This window comes from Anneissia japonica, unplaced genomic scaffold, assembly GCF_011630105.1.
Source record: "Anneissia japonica isolate Jap-2015-1 unplaced genomic scaffold, ASM1163010v1 scaffold284702_len192836_cov137, whole genome shotgun sequence".
NCBI classification, from domain to species: domain Eukaryota; kingdom Metazoa; phylum Echinodermata; class Crinoidea; order Comatulida; family Comatulidae; genus Anneissia; species Anneissia japonica.
In genome coordinates, this window is record NW_022723205.1 from 2,251 (window position 1) to 8,823 (window position 6,573).

The following is a 6,573-nucleotide window of genomic DNA, read 5'->3' on the forward strand; positions in this document are numbered from 1 at the left end:
AAGGGATTTCTAGGAACAATCTGCCGTTTTCGAGCAATTGTTACCAACATCGATCCAGCACATTATATGAAAATGAGTGAAAATTATAAAAAGGTAGAGCTATTAAACGAGACCTCGGGTTCCCACTCTAACCTCGATTGGGTAAATGAGGGGGTATCACTCCATAATCCTACCAAGGGATTTCCAGGAACAATCTGTCATTTTCGGAGCAATCGTTACCTACATTTACACCCCTCCCGCATACCAGTACGAAACTGAGGAAAATTAAACTGGTGGGGCTATTAAACGGGACCTCCGGTCCCACTATAACATCGATGCTGTGAATGAGGGGGTATCACAACATAACCCCATCAAGGGATTTCCAGGAACAATCTGCCGTTTTCGAGCAATCGTTATCTACATTTACACCCCTCCCGCATACATGTACAAAAATGAGAAAAATTAAAGTGATGGGGGATATTAAAGAGGACCTCCGGTCCCACTCTAACTTTGATGCGGTGAATGAGGAGGTATCACATCATAACCCCACCAAGGGATTTCCAGGAACACTTTGCCGTTTTCGAGCAATCGTTACCTACATTTACACTCCTCCCGCATATCAGTACGAAACTGAGGAAAATTAAACTGGTGGGGGCTATTAAACGGGACCTCCGGTCCAACTCTAACTTTGATGCGGTGAATGAGGGGGTATTACAACATAATCCCACGAAGGGATTTCCAGGAACAATCTGCCGTTTTCGAGCAATCGTTATCTACATTTACACCCCTCCCGCATACCAGTACGAAAATGAGGAAAATTAAAGTGGTGGGGGCTATTAAACGGGACCTCCGGTCCCACTCTAACTTTGATGCGGTGAATGAGGGGGTATCACATCATAACCCCACCAAGGGATTTTCAGGAACAATCTGCCGTTTTCGAGCAATCGTTACCTACATTATACCCCTCCGTATACCAGTACGAATGAGGAAAATTAAACTGGTGGATGGTACGGTATTAAAAGGGACCTCCGGTCCCACTCTAACTTCTATGCGGTGAATGAGGGGGTATCACATCATAACCCCCGGCCACCATGGGATTTCCAGGAACAATTTGCCGTTTTCGAGGAATCGTTACCTATATTTACACCCCTCCCGCATACCAGTACGAAAATGAGGAAAATTTATGTGGTGGGGGCTATTAAACGGGCCTTCGGTCCCACTCTAACTTCGTTGTGGTGAAAATTATAAAAAGGTTAGCAATAATTATCTACATTTACACCCCTTGCGCAGACCAGTAGGCCTGTTAAAATGAGTGAAAACTAAAAAAGTGGGGGAAAACGTGAGCTCCGGTCCCTATCTAGGCTTAACCTTGATAATAATAATAAGGGGATAAAATCATAGGCCTAAGTGTTTTTTAGGAACTATCTTTCGTTTTCGAACAATATTGTTCCCAACTCCCCTCCGATTGTCCCGTCCCCTTCCCCTTATCTCGCCATCCACTAATTTTTATACTATTAATGTTACCCACCCACCCATCCACCCCCACACCTTCTATTCCCTCAGCAGCGGTCAATAAAACTGTGCTTCGCCGCCGCACCCACGGTGAAGTAAATAGTGAAACTGCAGTCCAACGCGATCGTATCTTATCTGGATTGTTGGCTAGAATTGTGGGCTGGCTTGTTGTTGGCTGGCTTATTGTTGGCTAACTTGACTCAAGTCCATAACACAGCACCCCCTAGTTCCGTCACCTCTGGTTTAGTTTATCACGTATGCGTAATCCAAGATTTAGCTGCCGAATCCCGCCGAGTGATGAACGGTGAATTATTATATTATCTCTTATGGTAGCAACAGAGCAACTGGGTAGCAACCATAGAGCTATTAAACAACTATAGTGCTGAAAAGATGGCGGAGCAATGCAGAGTTGTGTATGTGTACCATCCAAGTTGGCTGCCGTAGGAAAGCGCCACCTTCAGGCTCAGTATACATATTATTACCATAAACAAGCCCTCTGACTGAATATTATTTCATTAATGATAATTAGTATTGATAATGACAAATTATTAAACTGTCGTAGCCAAAAAGAGGCCAAGTAGAGCATCTTATTCAAATATTAAAAAAGAATTAAAATCGTGAACATTACGCCCATACACTGCAACGCTCGAGTTTCAAAATACGGGTAACTTGCTGCACTGAACTTTCTGTGTAAATTGAGGGCGCAATTGAAAATGATAGTGCTCAGGGGAAATTTGATTGGCTGAATCTATGGCAGCCATCTTGGATGGTACACACACAGCACTGCGTATTTCGAACATCGAATACATTGCTGTTAGCGCTCTAGTATTCTTATTATATCTCTATGGTAGCAACAGGCTGTGCTGCCACCAAGAGTTTTCGTATAAGCATGGAGAAATAACCTCCATGTTATAAGATATGGAACTTGAAACGGAAGAGCATAAACGGGAATGAGAAATTTCCTCGGCTACAGCGGATTGGTTCTCGATCGAGATAACGATAACGAAAGCTCTCGATTGTTTGTAAAACGTGGTGGTTGTAATATTTTTATCTTTCAAACTTTGTCAAAAAGCGGGACAATTAGACGTCCTGGTTCTAGTGGGTACAAAGGCCCAGGAAAAAATGGCCCCAAAAGACAGGTATTTAAAAATTGCCCCATGGGAAAAATGTAGTAATATATATATTTTTTTAATCTTCCAACTACTAAAATGCTGCAAAATGGCAAAAATTGAATCAATAAATCAACATAAATCATGATTTTTTTTTAAAAGTCAAAATAATTTAGTTTTCAAAAGAATCAAATATCAAATAAGTTGCCATTTATATTACTTTTTTTCAGTAACTATATAGAAATTAATAACATAGTTCATTCAATGAACAAAAAAAAGAAATACATTTTTAACTTTTAAATATAAAACTCAGTAATGTGAATAATTTGTCTGGGTTGTTTTTAAATTAATAATTTAATCAATCAATATAATTATTATGTTTGTTATTTAAGTAAAATAATTTAATCAATCGATAGATTTTGTTGTTTTTAAACAAATTTATTTATTTTTGAAGAGATGATTCTATCATTTAAAAATTGTTAATAAAAATTACCAAAATGTTATTAGATCTTTATAGTAACAAGTCTTTAGTAAATTCCTACTAAAATGGATTTTAAAACTAATTTAACAGTCTTTTTTTATTTTATATTTTAACAAAATGTTACTATACTAGATCTTAAATTTATATTTTAACTTACTATATTATAACAAATAAATCTAGATTAAGTTGGTAGTTTACAGTTATTTAAAAAATGGTGTTATAATTTCACTTAAACAAATTAAACTAATACTAATATAAGTCAATAAGGTATGTATTTAGTTTATAATTTTATTACTTAAAACTTTATTAATAAACAATGAAGGCACTCTGTATCTATTCTCTAAAATAAATAAGTTTTTGCTATTTTGCAGATTTAAGTACAAAAATCAGTTTTATTACTAATTTTTATCATTGAGGGCCATTTTTACCTACTTGTCATTTGGCGTAATTTTTACCGGGGCAATTTTCCGTCGTCTATCCAACACAAACCAGGCAAATTCTGGCATAGTACACCCACTCACACACACGCAAACACAGTCCTAGCCTTGTGGTCAGCGTGACCACTGCTTGGGTATTTACCCAAGATCTTGGGTATTTTGACTTGGTCTTGGGTTCTTGGGTATTCCGTTCAAATCCTTGGGTATTTTTATTTTTACTAAGAAAATTAAATATTTTTGTCATAGAAGAGGAAGAATTAAGAAGTAACAAAGTACACTTCAGTCCATTTAAGTAAGCAAAACTCAACGAAGTGCACGTAACATTGTTAATTGACTGAATAGCAATTAACATGGGTTCCGAATTGTTTATTTGTGATTTGCGTTGCCATTGATCTTACCTAATTAATGCATTAAGGCCAACTCAGACAGCGTCGGGAGACGCAGCCCAGTCTTAATAAGCCGTCGTGAGAAATATCTTGGAAATATTAAACACGTTTAATATTCTACTACGCGACTGCCCCCGACGCACACCATCGCGTCTGAGCTGCGTTCAACTCACACAGACCCGACGCGACAACAAATCGCGTCGGGCTGCGTCGGCCGACGCTGTCTGAGTTGGCCTTTACATAAAAAAAACTTGATCACTGATCTACTGATAACACTGGCCGACTGTGGGCGTATTTTCTATCCATATTACCTCATGAATATTAATTTTAATTATTAACACAAACAATTACAATAAAAAAATGGTTTATAAATCGAACTAAAAGGGAAACTATACATGCGAAAAACACGTATTTTTCAAATTGTAATACATTTTCAGGAAGCTTGGGTAATTTTGGGCAATTTTTGCTGAATATTGGGTAATTACGACCCAGTCATTGGGTATATCAAAAATTGTGAGTGGTCATGCTGCTTGTGGTATCTGTTTTTATGATGTTGTAGGTCGTACACTATTAATTGAATCGCGCTCGAACCCCTTCCCCCACTTCCCTCCACACCCTCGCGGTCAGTACTAACCTCGTTTGTTTTGTTGACGTGATGGTTAAAGTAAGTAGATATCTTTTGAGCCCATTTTTTAGTCTCTGTATTCCAGCAATCTGGCTTTTCTTCACCATATTCAATATAACTGTTGAAGATGTTTAGGCCGTCGCAATCTACTACCGGCAATGCACTGTTGCACATTTTTGCTGACAGCATAGTTGTTTGACCTTAGAAATGATTGGCAAAATCAGTCAGTAAATATAGTAAATTTAATGTGAATTCAATAAAAGGCTACAGGACACCACGATCACTGACTCGGTTCTTTAATTCCATCCACCGTTTACAGTGAAGCCACTATAATATATAGCTGAGCTCTCATCAGCTTCAATAAACACAGCATAGTAAATTTAAACACCAACAAACACCCCAGCTACATGTAACGACAGAATAGCATAAAACTTATTGCAATTAATATCATTAAATCATCGAATACTAAGAAAGAATACTCGGAAAGAATAAGAATAATATCTCAATCAGTATTAGGTATTCATGTACAATACAGCCAAAACTACAATGCTAATACATCATAACAATACCGCAATTACAATCAAAGGGACCATCTCAATCACACACTAGTAGTATTATCTAGTGCATTTAACTAATTATAAACGTTGTCTTGAGGCGTATAACATGTTCAAAACTTTTATATCAATCCGCGTCTCCAACAAGCGTAGCCATAGTTACCCACACTTTGCCATATAGGTATTACTGTATAATCCTCTCTGATCTTATAATAACGATTGTTGCAAACTTTGTAAATGTGGGATCAGTGGGGTAACGAAGGGGCCGAAGCTCGTTTTGTGATGTATTTTAATGTCTTTTGTGGTACAGATTAGTTCTTTAACCCTTTGAGGTCGCAGGAAGCGCGCTCCGTATACAATACGGAGTGACCTTTAACGCTGCTACCCTCTATTCAATGAGTCATTTAGGGGATTTCCCTATTGTTGCCGCAACTGGACGTACAGAAGCATTCAAAATGGCCAAAAGAAAGCAGTCATTTAGCGTCAGTGACGCGCTTATGCTTATTTTAGCAGACGATGAGAGTGGGGATGAAAATATCGATCTCGGTGAAGATATATATTATTCTGCAGTAAGTAATGACGATTCAGGTGATGATGACACCGCTACTAGTAGTGTATTAACTGACATAGGCCCTAGGTTTAGCTCTAAGCACGAGGAGGAAGTGCTTAGTTTATGAGTTAAAAAAAATACCCTTTTAGGCCCCTGAATTGCAATGTTTGGGCACTTGACATTTGACCTAGGTCAAAAAGGTCAAAAATATTTAAATTTGTTGAGACTCATGCGCATGTATTCCATCCAGCAAACAAAACATCATTTGCTAACTTCAACGGTCATAATAATTACCCTTTTTCTAACACAAATACCCAAATGGAGCCCAATATTTACATCGGACTTCGATATAAGAAATATTCATAATAAATATAAAATCATGAAATACTCAAATACAAATATTTTTTTCCTGTAGAAAACAACATATTCTAAATAATATGTAACATTCATGAACATAGGAATTTTCTTCTTGACGTTTACAAATGGTTTTTTGGTAAAAAAATACCCTTTTTAGGTCCCTGAATTTCAATTTTTGGGCACTTGACCTTTGACCTAGGTCAAAAGTTAAAAAATTGCTATTTTTCGGAAGCCTAAAACATATTACACAACAATCAAACCATCGTTTATTGAAAGTTGCAGTCATAAAAATGTATTTTAAGTTTTTCATAAACCTATTAACAACCCCTTAATGGGACTCAGTGACTTGGGAAAAGTCATTTGGGACTTCAAAGGGTTAAAGAAAAAAAGATTAAAATTTTAAAATTATAATTTTAAATTAAATTCAAATTTTAGGTTTAAATTAAAATTTTTAAATTAAAATTAAAATTTTGTATCGTGATTTGACAAAATAAGCGTTATATTGTAATTAAGATAATACAGTACTTAGTCTGTAACTTTCTTGTTACACATTTTTCATTTTTATTATTTAAAACAAATTATT